Source organism: Rhineura floridana, chromosome 1 (assembly GCF_030035675.1).
Source record: "Rhineura floridana isolate rRhiFlo1 chromosome 1, rRhiFlo1.hap2, whole genome shotgun sequence".
Taxonomy (NCBI): Eukaryota; Metazoa; Chordata; class Lepidosauria; order Squamata; family Rhineuridae; genus Rhineura; species Rhineura floridana.
Genome location: NC_084480.1, coordinates 239,404,076 through 239,420,038, shown reverse-complemented (window position 1 = coordinate 239,420,038; position 15,963 = coordinate 239,404,076). Strand labels below are relative to the sequence as shown.

The 15,963-nt window shown below is 41.9% G+C and overlaps 1 long non-coding RNA gene across 1 annotated transcript in view; it reads right to left on the bottom strand.

Annotated features, from left to right (window-relative positions):
* LOC133369911 (uncharacterized) overlaps positions 1-15,963 on the bottom strand; it is a 35,060-nt gene that overhangs the window by 18,165 nt on the left and 932 nt on the right. Inside the window, exon 2 of the long non-coding RNA XR_009759016.1 lies at positions 14,588-14,784. This is a non-coding gene — a long non-coding RNA (uncharacterized LOC133369911). The remainder of the gene's footprint in view (positions 1-14,587; positions 14,785-15,963) is intronic.

Here is a 15,963-nt window from a genome sequence, read left to right as displayed (position 1 = left end):
GGAAGAGATGGGGGCACATCACAGCTGAAGTTCACCCATATAGGAGCATTATCTCTTGTTTATTACAGAGATGCCTGTTGCAGGTTTTGCTGCTGAGAGCAGCAGTCAGTTAGTGCGGCCACTTGAGTCACAGCTTGTTGATCCTGAGGAGGCAAAACTAGAAAGTGAGGTTCAGAAAGGAGGCCCTGTGCACGAGGAGGAGGAGGGCATGAAGCAGTGCCAGTTGCCCACAGCCACATCTGCAGAACAGCAAGTACCATGGTTTGGCTTTGAGAAAGCTTGTACATTTGTGAGCCAGAGTGGGAAAAATGTTGTTGTACGATGCAATTACTGCCTTCCAAGGATCAAAAATCTGAGATCAGCTGTTTCCTCCTCATCCAATGTGAAGAAACATTTTGAGGTAAGCCTTTGTCATGCTGGTCCTCAAAGAGTGTCCATTGTCTATTTATGTTTAAATTGTGAAGTTCCTCTTCCATTTTTTCTTGGATTCATGCTTTGTTCTTCTTCCTCAGAGGGCACACCCTGAGAAGCTGAGAGCAATTGAAGAAGCAATAAAGGCAAGGAGACGTGGCTTTCCTGAACCAATGCATGACACCCCTCCTCCCAAAATGCTGAAGCAGCAGCAGACAACCCTTGAGAGGTGGGGATCTGGCAGGGATCTGCTTCTTCTGGCAGCCTGCGTACACCCTCGCTTCAAACTAGATCGACTGGAATCGTGTCAGGCCACCACCCATACCAACAAGTAAGAACATTAGGGAAGCCCTTTGGGTGGATTACTCCAAGGGAAATGTTGTCTCGAGGGAGGCATCAGAGGGCTTAAGGTGGTAGGCAGGGGCTGGGCCTTTTCTTCCTGGGGCTCCTCATCACAACCTTGGGTTGCTGCAGGTAATCCTTAAGGGTCTGCTGTGCTGCCCCATGAGTGTGGTGACTTGGTCACCTTCCTACCTTCCATGTCATCATCCACAGGCTCAGGCTGGACCCTGAACCAGGGGACATGACAAGCATCAGGAAATGAAGAGCAGATGATGGTTTCCTAACATATATGTGTTAACATATCCTCTCTCTTTCTTAGATACACAATGGAAGCCTTGTTGAAAGCTGAAATAAAGATGGGTGTACTTAATGAGGACAGTGATCGGTCTTCAGATAAAGACCAGGAAGGAGATGACTTAGAAGATGACTTCTTTAACTTTCTGCCCCAGGGCAAGAAGTCAGCAGTGGACACTGCTGAGGAGGAACTGGTGAGGTACCTGAGGTCTCCCAGCAGGGAAGTGTCATCACTCCATGGCTTTCCACGTGTGCTGCGGTGTTTTTTGCAGCACAACACAGGCATGCCTTCAAGCGCCGCAGTAGAACGCCTGTTCAGTACTGGTGGCGACGTAATGACTGTAAAAAGACATTCCTTGTCTGACATGCTCTTTCAGCATCTTGTTCTTTTGAGACATAACAGAAACATATTATAAAAGCATTTCAAGTGTAAAATTTGATTTCAAGAGTTGGGGTATCTTCATTGCTTGGGGGGATGTGAGATTCTGTTATGCCATTATGTTAATCTTATGGATAATTTTTTTTATTCTACTACCCCCTGTGTGTGTGTGTTTATTTTTAATATTGTTTTAGGCTTCTTAGATGTGCAGCAGCCAAGGCCAGCACCTTGTAGGATTTTTTTTTAAAAAAGTAACTGAAATGTAATTGTAGTGATTACTTTTGAGAAAAAGTAAAGTAATCAGTTACTTTCAGAGCAATTGTAATTGTAACGGTAATTACTGCTTTTTGGGGCCAAGTAATTGTAACTGTAATTTATTACTTTTTAAAAGTAATCTTCCAAGCTCTGGTTCTCCCTGTATTCTCGTAACAGCCCCTTAGATTTATCTTGCATCCATTGTCCTTTGGGGCAATGAAAACAGAGGGCAGCGAGTCTTGCTGGTTGCAGGTCCTTGGGAATGGCGTATGTTTGTAGGGTTCCTTTTTTGGCATATGTGACCCTCCTGTACCCATCTAGAAGGTCTATTCCAGAACTCCCTTGTTAAACACAGGAGGAAATTTTGGAAACACTGAGAGCTTTTGCCAGTTTTGCTGCTGCTGCTACCTGCATAAGCCCAGCATGCCACAGCACAATGTTTTTTACAGTGTGCTTTTAGTGCAGTCCTGCTGGAGGCTCATTACCCTTCATTGGCCCAATCCCCACCCCCAAGACTCACGTCTCCCACGTTCCAATTTTGCTGCTGCATGCACGAACCCAGCATGCCACAGCATAATTTTTTTTAAGTGTGTTTTTAGCACAGTACTATTGGAGGCTTGTTACCCTTCATTGGCCCAATCCCTACCCCCAAGACTCATGCCCTCATGTTCCAATTTTGCTGCTGCTGCCTGCATAACCCTAGCATGTCACAGCATAATTTTTTTTAAGTGCTTTTAGCGCAGTCCTGCTGGAGGCTCATTACCCCACATTGGTTTTTCAGGATTTACTGCAAAACCTCAAAACCCTCATGGTTATTTTTCTCCACTTGGGAATCTCTTTTCTCCTTGTAGGTATGGGACAAACCTTAGTCAGGTCTTCTGTAGGGAGTTTCTTGTAATGTTAATTGCCATGTTTTTTCTCCACCCCACCCCCCATTCTGCACATCCAGATTCCCTTTGTCCAAATAAAGCATACATGTGGTTTATAAATGTTGAGCTCCAGTGCAAATTTTTAATTTTGTACAGCTGAATAACTAATTGAAACACTTTAAAAAGGTTTTAGGATTCATTGCAACACCTCATGCCCTTCACTTTAATTAACCTACAAGGAAATTTGTGGTCTGCTTATAGATAGGGGACACACCTTTTTCTGTTCTTATCAAGCTAGTTCCTTTGTAATTGCCATGCTGGATACCTAGTTTAACACAGATGATTATTTGGAGATGCATTAGGAGGCTAGCCATTGAACCTCAGCTTGCTGGGGCACTTAAGCAGCTTAGGTGAAAGTTGAAGAAGTATCAATATATGTAAAAGTCAAAGATCATCTAGCACAGCAAATTACAATTGCTAAAACAGGAATAAAATAAAATCATTTGTCCACAAAGACCATTGGCAATATGAAGGTACAGTAAGGGACAAAGGTTTGGAACTCCCAATTTAGAGTGTTTACACTAATTTTTGGTCCTCTGTACTGTCTGCCTTGAGGAAATATGAAAGCTGTGCATGCCCAGTTACCTTGCAACCATAGGCAGTGAAAATAGCACTTCCAGGGTCATTTTTTTAATGGAACTTACTGCAGCTGGCTAAAAAAACTAAGCATGCTCAGTTCCCTAGCAACCAGAGGAAGTGGAGATGTAAAATTAGAGGGTGTGGTCATTGGGAAACTGTGTGATTGACCCACCTGCTAATTCAACTGCAGCATTTTCCTACTGTTGCATACTAAGGACTATAGTCATTCCAAAATTTAACTTTGTAGGATATTCACACTTTACATTCATTGCAATAAATCTGCTTGTCATGCTCATATGAAACATGTGGCTATTCTTAGTCCCATAATGGGTACCCCATTAGGTCATCCTGTGGAGGGAGAAAATCACTGGTATTTGTAATATTTGAATACTGTAAATGGTATGAAAATTGTCTGCATCTACCAAATGAATCCAGCCGCAAAGCATATGTGTCTGTGCCTTGTATTAAAGAGGAGAGATCCTGCAATTTGTTTTACTTGATGTAGATTAAGTGTTGCTAATAAATGTACTAAAAATTGCTAAAGCAACCTTCAGTTGAAAAGGATTGGGCATTCTTGAAGTAATGTAGTATGAGCAGTGAGCTTCCGCATGAAAGGCATACAATTGCAGAACACAAGGCCAATGTTCATGAATTAATGAAGCCTGGGCAACTTGGTGGAAAACTGAAATTTGATCAGAAGTATAAAATAGAAGCAACCATGTTGAGCAAAGCCAATTAACTAGTCCATAGAGAAATGCAATAGATTGAACAAGATTGGTTGCATTTGAGCATACTACAGTGAGAATTGCTTGCTGTATGTGGAATTGTTTTCTGTTTCATCTAAATTAGCTTTAAGCACTATTAGCCAACCGTGTTATTTCTTGTTTCTTAGAAAATAATAAACAAAAATAGGATTAGAAGGCACTACAGTCAATATAAATAGATAGCTAAAAATATAACAATAATTCAGTCAAAGAACAATTTTAAGCAGTTCAACATAGTAATTGCACCACAAGATTCCTAGACAGGTATATTTCACCAGAATGTAGCACAACATGCATTCTGCCCAGTTAAAGCCAGTGGCAAGTGCAGTATTTATGCTAATGGTCACCTATGTCACTCTTTTCTGTAATAGACGTCTCGACACTTGGGCTCCCTATCTTGCTGTTGAGCCACCTGCCATGAATAGATTAAATATCAGTAAACAGGTGGAACTGAGGTACAGATAAGAATGTCATTCCAGGTTTCCCTGAATGTGGAAAATTTATACGATGGGCCTCAATATATAAGCAGTAAATGTGACTATTTCAGAGCTGGGGGGAAGGAATAATCATAGTGTTATGTAGTTATCTATTCTGTTCTCCTACAAAGTGTTGATGAAATGGCAGCTGTGCAAGTAGTACTGGGAGGTACAATCTGCAGAATCTTATGCTGCTGTTAATAAATCACCCCACTATGATGTTACCACTTAAACGGTTCCATCTCCAGCATCAACAGTAATTCCAAGTTCAAGATACTTATTCCGACATATGAAGCCCTGGTCTACCCAGGTTTCAGCACTACACAGTCACCAGATTTAAAACAAATGGTAGGTATGTTCTCTGATGAAGTATTATTTTGCTCTCTCCCCTCCCCCCCCCAAAATGCTACAGATGTCCATGCTAGCATGTACATACTGGTTGCAGAAAAATCTGCAGCACGGGTTCATTTCCTAAATAGGGTGGGATTCTTCCAGTACAGCTAGGCATTGCCACAGATAGCAATGAAGGCAGAGAATGTATCCAATGTTTATGCTCTAGTAGGGACTATGACCCTTCATCAGTCAGGATCAGTAGTGTAGTGGCATATTCAGAAGTGCAGGGTCCCTTCATGATAGTCACAGCCATGCCCCCTCCCCTCCCCCCCTTTTTGCTGCTGGGTTGAGAATGAGATCCTTGTTAATACCTTTGCTCACCGCAACAGATGTTCCTAGGAGTCAATAAGTATGAAAGAGAAGCATGTTAGCTACTGAGAAGAGTCTTCTCAGTGGCTGACTCACCTCCTTTCCCTCCGATTGGCTCCAATCAGCAGGAAAGACAAGGAAGCATGTTAGAACACTCTTTTCAGTGATTAACACTCTGACCTTTCATGCTGATTGGCTCATAGGATGCTCGAGTCTTAGAGACCCTGCTCCTAAAAAAGGAAGGGGTCTAAGACCCCCCGAGACCCTGAACAACTATATCCCTGGTCAGGATGTAAATACTTGTTCCAACTCCAGTGCTTCCTTACAGCTAGAAACAAATGCTCAGCAAAGGAAAGGTCCCCAGATAAGAGAATCAGGTACAGTTCTGGACAGTCTCAGTGGCTGCAAGTTATGATGGCTATATTGGGTGGTATCCAACTGACATAACCTGTCAGTGCAAGGATTTTCACTTGTGCAACAGAACTTTTCCTCCTCTCCTCCCGTGTGCCCCTGTGCTCTCCTCAAATCTGCTCCAGAGGGTTGTGGGGAACCCCTAGAACAGATTTGGAGGGTGCAGGAGAGAAGTGAGGGGAAGTTCCGTTGTGCAAGTGGAAATCTTTGTGCTGACAGGATGTGTCAATTGGATACCGCCCAGTACCTCCAGAATCAGAGACACAAGAGAGTGCTATTGTGCTCGTGTCCTGCTTGTGGGCTTCCCGTAGGCATCTAGTTGGTCACTGTGAGCAAAGGATGCTGAAGCAGATAAGCCTTTGGTCCGGCTCTCCTTGTTTTCTTATTCTGCTGAAGTAGAGGCAACAATGGATACTAGACATATATTCCACCACTTTGGTTAAGCAGCAGACAACACTGAAGAATCTAAAAAGATTTTCATTCTTTAGCGATTTTCAGATCATTAAGGCCTTTGTACAATTCATTCATATGATACACTTCTAGCTCGTTCTCCATTAAGTTCAATCCCAGGATGGGGTACTTAAGAACTGGCTACAGTGAGAAACAACAGAGCAGTGGTAATGCCTGGGGAGCCATGGCTTCTGAGAAACTTGTATTCCAGGCCAAATGAATATATATAACTAGCATTAGAAAACCGGTCTACCATTTCTCACAGATTTGGAGACTGAATAGTGACATGGTCTGGGTAGACCTGGCCTCTGAGAAATTTGTATTCTAGATTTAACCTTCCTTAGGCCTGGAGTCCAGACATCACTGGAATGATGTTCTTTCCTCTAGCCCTTAAATCTACTACCAATTTCAAAGCCTCCCTGCATTTCCCTTTAAAAAATCCAGCTCACCAGGATAACAACACAACACAGCCTCACCCCCTTTAATATGCAACAACAACATTCATTATCATTAGCAGAATATTTTAAAATGTTTAGAAATTTAGGGTGTGTTTTATGGTTTGAAATAAGCTGAGTTAGAAAGATTGTGAATACTTGTTTTTGCTGCTATCTTTAGTTTTTGAGTTGACACGCTACAGTACTCCTAAACAATGCAGCATATAAATACTAGATACCTAAATTGTTTTCTGTAGTGCAGCAATAACTTCTCTACCAGAGAAGACCAGCAGAAATGGGTTAAAAAGATAATGGGTGTTTCATTCTAGTGTGGCAAATATACCCACTTCTTTTTGCATCCATTTTGACCAGTTCCAGAGACATTGGACCAGGCCCCATAGCTGATTTCCCTTACCCTAAACCTAAAGCAAGCTAATTAACATCATTATATTGAGAACAGAAGGCATCTTTCCATTTTTGTGATGTCCTTCAGAGACAGACCAGATTTGTAAACCAGACTGTTACATCACTACTCCCCATTTCCCTATCTTGAACCATTACACCTGTGTCTCCTCCTGTTATACAAACCAAAACTTGAATTGGCTAGACTGAATCAACCCGCATTTGTAAATTACTTAAGTAAGTTGTGTTCACAGAAAATGTTATTTTTAACAGATACATTTACCATGCACAGATAACCACACAGATTCTCTTAATACAAACTAGGCTTTGCTAAAAAAAATAGCAATTGTTCCTATTGATGTAGTTCTATTACATGAGCCTGTAATTATTTCTCTTAAATGATAGACTATGTTTAATAAAAATTGTTGCAAAATTTGCAATGTATGTTACCTTGTTATATTATTTACTGAAGTATTTAATATAGCTCAATATTTTATAGAACGTAGCTTTGTTTTTTCTTTGATAATTGAGAAAGTTAGCAATTTAGGAACGTTTAGGAGTGCTTCATAAATTTATCTTCTTCAAAGGAAAGATTTAGTATCAATAGCCCTTCCTTTGAGCATCTGTCCCTCTTCTTTTTGAGAGGCACCTATCACCATGCTTACATTCTAGACAGCCTTGTTGATTCAGGTAGTTCATTTTAATAGGGTTTCTCAGCTCTGCATCAATAGTTTAGAATTATTAAGGGCTCCCACCTACCTGCTGAGGCCGAGCTCCAGGCCTTGTGGTTTGTCCTTGCCTGCCGCACCTGTAAGCATTCATTAGTGTAATGCTGACAAAAATATAGGTAGATAGAGCATAGCAATTGTGTAAAATGTAAATGTACTGTCTTCAAGTCGATTCCGACTTATGGCGACCCTATGAATAGGGTTTCATGAGGCTAAGAGGCAGTGACTGGCCCAAGGTCATCCAGTGAGCTTCATGGCTATTTGGGGATTCGAACCCTGGTCCCCCAGGTCATAGTCCAACACCTTAACCACTTATCATTAATTTTATTTTCTGAAATGTTTGATTAAGTTCAGTTAAATAAAAGAAATGTAGTTACCGACTACATTTATATGCCTAAGACTCATCCCTGAACATTACATGTTTCTGTGTGCTGGTACAGAGGGAGTTAACTTCCTAATGTGACATCTGTGCAGAGAGAACTAAGGTGTAGCTTAATTGTCTGCTATATAGAAATCACACTTGGAGCTTCACTCTGAACAGAGCAAATTTCTATACTAGCTTTCTTTTTCTCTAATTAGCTAGATCTGCTTTCATAGATGGCAATCGTTTTGGCTTCAGTTATTGGATAAAAACACTGAAAGGCAGAAACAGGCTAGTTTGCACAAAACAAATGAAGGGTATAGTACCTGTACTTTTCTATATATATAAAACCATAAGCGTCATGCTGCACTTTGCAGGGCCATAGAGGTAGCACTGCAAATTGCAGCATCAATGCATTTGGCCCCACCATCTGCATGCCATTCACATTGCCTGCCACAGGAAGCAAGCAAGGCGGCGGTGGCAGCCTTGGAGAGCAAGCAAGTGGGTGGCCTAAGCCCAGTGGTGGTTACGCGGCAGGGGCAGTAGCCTTGTTGGGTGGGGGGGCAGAAGGCCAGTTTGTCCAGAGGAGGTGGTGACACAGAGCGGCAGTGGAAGCAGAATAGGCAAGGCAAGCAAGTTGGCGAGGAAAGAGGGGAATGCCTGGGGGGGGAGTTGGTGAGGGAAGATGTCTGACGAGGTGGGGGTTGGGGTGTGGTGGGGGGAGCAGGTGGCTTGCAGTTGGGGTTGTGGCTGGCAGAGGGTTGTGGTTGGTGGGGGGTTAGTGAATGGAGCGAGCAGGCCTAGTTGCTTCATATCTTGGGTTTTACAAATGCTAAAAACTTACTTTTTAAAGGGGGGGCAACTGCAGTTGCCTTATCCAAAAACATGCAAATACAGTGAAATACAGATTGTTTCTTTCTAATATGCATTTATTTACATTTTTTATTTAAAATTTTTAATATGTACATACTCTTGGGGCACAGCTTCCAGGTGTGGCTAGCCTGTGACCCTCCAGATGTTGTTGGATTCTATCATTCCCAGCCAGCATGGCCAATGGTCAGGAATAATGAGGGTTCTAGTCCAGCAACATCTGGAAGACCACAAGGTTCCCAACCTCTGTAATAAAAGAAAGTTGTGATAGATAAGGGGTGGGTAGTGGGAACGCAGAGAATTTTGCCAAGCTGAGCACACTCAACAGAGGCAACAGAGGACATTGTTACTGATCACTAGCTAGAATAGCTTGGATGTATCTCTTAATTTAGAGAATATTTACCACTACTATCTGCTAGATTCAAATAATAAGACATTGATGCCACCATCTTGTTTTGCTTGTCAACTTCTTTGGGACATCTGACTAACCAGTGTCAAAGACCAGATGCTGAGCTAAACAGACCAGCATGGCAATTCATATCTTCTAAAATCCCTATCCTAAGCAAATTTACTTGGAATTAAAATATGATTGACTTCCATATAAATAATGTTATGGGACTGAGGGTTGAGATGGACAATTTCTCTGGATGCCCTTCAAGCCTATAATCTTGAATCTCGAAGTGGCATCTGCAGTGGAAAGTTTCCTTTTTTAAGGTAGCCTGTGAGCTAATGGGTTTGTCAAGTGGCCACCGTTAGCATATGTAAGAATATAGCACAGAGATATTCTGTTGCTATTGGAACTCTTTCTGGAGACAGGCGCTCCTCCCCCTCTCCATACTGAAGTCAAAGAGAGGCTTGTTTTTAGTCTGGTCTGGGAGAAGCTGGGAACTAGGAAGACACACAGAGAGGGTTTTGGGGCGCCTCCCTACAAGCCTGATGGAAGAGCAAGATCTGATGGACTGTTAATGCTGAGAACTCCTCCATCTTATGCTCAGTTTGAGACTATGTGTAAATAACAACCATATTCCCTACAGGTCACCACAGTCTCCACTAACCTTCTTTCCAAGGAAACTAAACCTTGGATAAGTGCTGGAAGCCCTGGAAGTCTCGCACCGCTCAGAGATCGGGGTGGAGTGCAACAATAAGTTTAAAACCAGGGTATTAAAAAATAATATATTGAAAATATTTGCTGCAGTCAGTTACATATCACTTTGAAGTTCATGCTGGACTGCTGAAAATTAATTTGGCCACAGTATTTTGGAAATATGGAATCAGGAGAAGAAGCCTGTTTTACACCTCAAGAGACGGAAAGATAGATTTACAGCACAATCCTGTTAATGGGTATTAAATGCTAGTTCTCAGAGTAGACCCACTGAAACTAAGACATAAATAACGTAGGTTCATTAATTTCAGTGGGTATACTTTGAGTTGCATATCACCCAATGTCTACTCAGAAATGAAGTCCCATAGAGTTCAATGGGAATTACTTCCAAGTAACTGCATGTAGGATTGCATCCTCAATTGATATAAACGGAACTGAAACACCAGCAAAAAACAGAATTGTACATTACAAAAATGAAGTTGACACAGGAACTCATCATAAAGGTCACTCTCTCCTCCTGTATTATAATTTTTCAAGAACATAAAATATTGCTTCAGTGTTCCTTTCAATCAAATAGTATTTTGGCATTTTCAATGATTTTAAGAGACAGGAAAACGTTTTTGTTTTTACTTTCAGACAATCAAAATCTCCAGCTAAGTGGCACAACTTAATCTCTGAAAACTTGAATCACTAATGTACATAATACTTTTTAAAAAAGAAGCTCTGTATTAGTTGAAAACTGCGTCAGCCATTGATAGCCTTAAGGCTGCAATTCTATGCACACTTACCTGGAAGGAAGCCTCAGTGAACACAGTAGTGTTTACTTCTGAGTAAACATGAATAGGATTGCATTGCACAATGCAAATGAGTGGCAAAAGTAAAGCTAGATAAAAACTCATTGAAGCTAATTGGTTTTGAATCTGACCTCAAAAACTATTGATAAGCAATTAAGATAGGCTCTTTGTACAATCTTTGGGTGCTTTTACATTTCATTTAAAATGTGAAGATATTTCATATTTATTATTTGAAACATAGTGATCCATTGCCAAAGATGATGTGCGCGTACCTCAAATGTAATCTGAGCGGGGGCAGGGGAACAACATGAGTATAATAGGCCACCCAGAATACATCAGCACCAAGTATCTCTAGCTGTTTCAACTTAGTACTGTAGTCTATACAACTTTATCCCTCCCACAATTTTCATCTCACGGATTTTACATTTAACAGCAACTATACTCCCTCTGGTGGCCAATTATAGAAATTTCTGGCATTTTCCACAGTCATTTTGTTTCATGCTAATCAATCTTCACGTACATGGAATTATGCTCTTTTGCAGCTCTTACTCACACACAAGTTCACACATGCAAAGCTGTGCTTGACAGTGGGTCTCACGTCACTATTCCTTTCAAGCCTTCTTATGAAAGGATGACACTGCACTTGACAATCCAACACTCGTCTGGACTTATGGGGCCTTAGTGAATCAAACTACCCAATCTAGGCTATATCACTGTTCAGGTGGAGTTTTCTGAAGAAGTTGTGGGAGTCAAGGAGGTGCTGCATACAATGGTCTTAGTCTATCCATCCCACCTCTGATTATTGGAACTAACTCCCTCCTTTTTAAAGTGTTGGCCATTTCTTGCTGGGGAAAGCAGGAGATCCCTAGACACCCTAAAAATGCACCGTGTGCTGCAGCTTACCAACACATCACTCAGAATGGTGTGGACACAGAACAGCCCTTGGGGACTTTGCACTATGTGAGGAAAGGCACAGTCACCATCCCAGCTGGGCATGGGTACCTGTTCAAAGGCCCTGTCGTTCTAGACCAGCATCTTAGATTGCCCTATGGATTGATGGTATTGGCTGGAGTTATTGAAATACCCAAGGCAACTTTCTGAGAGTTGCTATGAGGGTTGTCAATGTGTCAAGCCACAACCTTCCTATGAGACCAAAGAGGATGCCGCAAAGCATCTCAGGAGCCCCAGCTACATTCCAGCTGCTGATGGGGAAAACTGTAGGAGATAGGAACCTTCTGCAAGTATTGGTCTATTTGTGAGTATGTCTGTTAATATATCACACACATACATATACTGTATACATTCAGATTTATATATTAATGTAGAAGGCCTGTTTGTTTCACACCTAAAACCACATACCACAATGCATGACTTCACACCAAACAGTGGGACAGATTTCTGCTGGTTCAATGAGACTTTTCCTTCCTCTCCTCTCAAATGTAGCCTTTGTTCCAGAGGGAGGGTTAGTAGAGGGCAGAGAAGGGTACATCCTGTTGTCACACAAGTAGATTTGCACGTGCACATTTTATGATTGAGAAATGTGGTATTACAGTGCAGTCCATTAACTGTACTCTTGTGTTTGTTTGTTTGTTATCCCACCCTTACAACCCTGTGAGGTGGGCTATATAAAGAGACAGTGGCTGGCCCACCCTGTGAGAATATGAGCCTCCTCAATCCTAGTAAGACACTACATACTAGCTCTCTAATGTATGTGTACATGGGGTGGGGCTTGACTTCAGTTTTTTGTAGTCTACTTAAAAACAAGAGCAAACTAGAATCTTCATGGTCCAGTTATGATTATAATTTTATAAAGCAAGAGTACATATGATCTCTTTAATATTAAGGGATAACTAATCTATGTTAAGTAATCCTGGACATGCATGCATGCTTAAGAAAACCAGAAGTGCCTAGCAGGATCCAAGCAAGGCTGGCATTTTTATTTTTGCAAGAATCCCAGCAAGCAGCAGGCATTGCGTAGTCTAACCGAAATGGGCAGAGGTTCTATTGCAATCTACTTTCTGCCCACTCGGGTTGTATACGACTAAAAGTGAGTAGAGCTAAGAGGAAAATAAAGCTATTGAAACTATTTGTTTGTTTGTTTGTTTGTTTGATTTATATCCCGCCCTTCCTCCCATCAGGAGCCCAGGGCAGCAAACAAAAGCACTAAAAACTTTAAAACATCATAAAAACAAACTTTAAAACACTTTAAAACAAAATGTCTTTTAAAAAAAAGCTTTCAGAACATCTTCTAAGATTAAAAACACCTTAAAAAGGTTTAAGAACATTAAAAAGCAATTCCAACACAGACGCAGACTGGGATAGGTCTCAACTTAAAAGGCTTGTTGAAAGAGGAAGCTCTTCAATAGGTGGCGAAAACATAGCAGAGATGGCACCTGTCTAATATTTAAGGGAAGGAAATTCCACAGGGTAGGTGACACCACACTAAAGGTCTGTTTCCTATTTTGTGCAGAACGGACCTCCTGATAAGATGGTATCTGCAGGAGGCCCTCACCTGCAGAGCACAGTAATTGACTGGGTATATAAGGGATAAGACAGTCTTTCAGGTATCCTGGTCCCAAGCTGTATAGGGCTTTGTACACCAAAACTAGAACCTTGAACTTGGCCCAGTAGCAAATGGGCAGACAGTGCAATTCTTTCAGCAGTGGGGTGACATGTTGATGATAACCTGCCCCAATGAGCAGTCTCGCCGCCACATTTTGCACCAGCTGCAGCTTCTGGACCCACTTCAAGGGCAGCCCCACATAGAGTGCATTACAGTAATCCAGCCTGGAGGTTACCAGTGCGTGGACAACAGTGGTCAGGTTATCCTGGTCCAGAAATGGCCGCAGCTGTCTTACCAGCCAAAGCTGGAAAAAGGCACTCCTAGCCACCGAGGGCACCTGGGCCTCTAGCGACAAAGATGGATCCAGAAGCACCCCCAGATTACGAATCTGCTCTTTCAGAGGGAGTACAACCCCATCCAAAGCAGGCAACTGACCAATTATCCGAACTCAGGAACCACCAACCCGCAGTGCCTCTGTCTTGCTAGGATTCAGACTCAGTTTATTGGCCCTCATCCAGCCCACCAGGCAGCAGTTCAGGGCTTGCACAGCATCTCCCAATTCAGATGTTACAGAGAAATAGAGCTGGGTATCATCAGCATACTGCTGACACCTCGCCCCAAATCTCCTGATGGCTGCTCCCAAAGGTTTCATATAGATGTTAACAGCATGCGGGACAAGATGGTACCCTGTGGCACCCCACAGCACAACTGCCAGGGGGCCGAAAGACAGTCACCCAATGCTATTTTCTAAAAACTACCTTGGAGATAGGATCGGAACCACAGTAAAACAGTGCCTCCAATACCCATCTCACCAAGTCAGCCCAGGATACCATGGTCAATGGTATCAAAAGCCGCTGAGAGATCAAGTAAAAATAACAGGGTTGCACTCTCCCTGTCCTTCTCCCGATAAAGGTCATCCATCAGGGTGACCAAGGCCGATTCAGTCCCATAACCAGGCCTGAACCCAGACTGGGATGGGTCAAGATAATCTGTTTCATCCAAGAGTACTTGCAATTGCTTCGCCACAACCCTCTCAATCACTTTCCCTAAGAAGGGGGTATTTGCGACTGGTCAGTATTTGTCACAAACCAATGTGTCCAGGGTGGGCTTTTTCAGGAGTAGTCGGATCACTGCCTCTTTCAAGACGGCTGGAACCACTCCCTCCTGCAATGATGCATTGACCATACCCTGGGTCCACTCGGTCAAACCCCCTCTTACCCAAACTTATCTTCTACTTCCTTGCTCTCCTTCAGTGTTCTTGCTAATAATTCTAGAAATATTCTGAATGGAAATGCTTTCAAGTGGCAGAGAGGTAAAGTATTTTAACTGCAATATTCCTACCTGTTGTTGCTGTACTGGGTGCAGGCCATCTGATAAGCAAGCTAGGAATGCTGCAACAAGCAGTTTTGTTGATACATCAGCTAATTCCATAGTTTTGTTGATACATCAGCTAATTCTATGCTTCCCATAGGCTCAGAAATAAGTTATTATTGTGATGTTAACTCAGCAAGAAGATAATTTTCTAAAGACAGATAGATCTGAAAGCAAGCAAATTAAAAGTGAGGTCCATATGTTCTTTGACTACACTACACTGATTAAACATAATACTCTTTTTTTCAAAGGTTATAAACTCAAATTTATGATGGCTATACTTAATATTATGGCACTATTTATATAGTTTCCTCAGAGGTTCAATTCTAACTGCTTGTGAGAACTTAAAGAGGTGGCTTCCACTGCTAAAAAAGAGACGAGCACTACTCTGCTGTCATTTTTTAATCCTGTTTATTGGATTGGCATTTTAAAAGTTCATTTTGTTTTGGTTCTCCTTTCTTTTAGCTGCAAGACATGCTCTCAGCTTCTGTCCCCAGGTCTTCAAATACTGTCTTAATTTGTCACAAAAATAGCAGCACTCATATTTTATGTCCTGTTGACATATTGTTTTTCCAACAAAATAATTACTGATCTTGTGAACCGGTTCTGCAACCTTTCATGAGGAACTGCATATAATAGGGACACAAGAGAAGCTGGCACTACTCACTCCCATTTCTTCAGCAATCTTTTGGGCAAGGAGCAAGATAGCGGCAAGGTGGGGGGGAGGAGTCTGGAAGTACAGTTATGGACTGACGCAAAAGAAATGGCCCAGCAGCCTGCTCATGTACATTCAACAAAAGCTTCCTATGCAGAAAACATAAGGTGAAGCTTTTATCAATAAAATGTACCGCCAGCTAACATCTGCGTAGGGACCTTCTCTTACAGTTACAGTGGATAGTTGAACAGTTATCAACCTTAAGAGGAGAGGCAGATTACAACCACACATTTATTTAGTTTCTACCTCTTCTCTCCCCAGCCACCCCAATCTTTAACCAAAGATGATAGGAGACTCCACTACTTAACTTGTTCATCTTGCACTCCTGGGATGACATGTCAAGTTGGCCAGGACCTTTTTATCCCACCCTTCTTAGCTTTTATAATTGCCTAGAACTTGAACAAGGAATTTGGGTAACTTGTTGTTTAGGTGTGAGAAGTACTAAATTTATTTTTCTGCAGAACTGTTAAAACAGTACACACAGGTCCTGCCCAAAACATTAAGGGTGCTTCAAAGTTGTTGAGCATTCATTCTGATTTGTTTGTAGTGAGGTTAGGTGGAAAAAAAAAACCTGATCTTTTGGAGAAGCGGGTTTGATTCACAAGACCTCCTAATCAACTATAATTGTGCG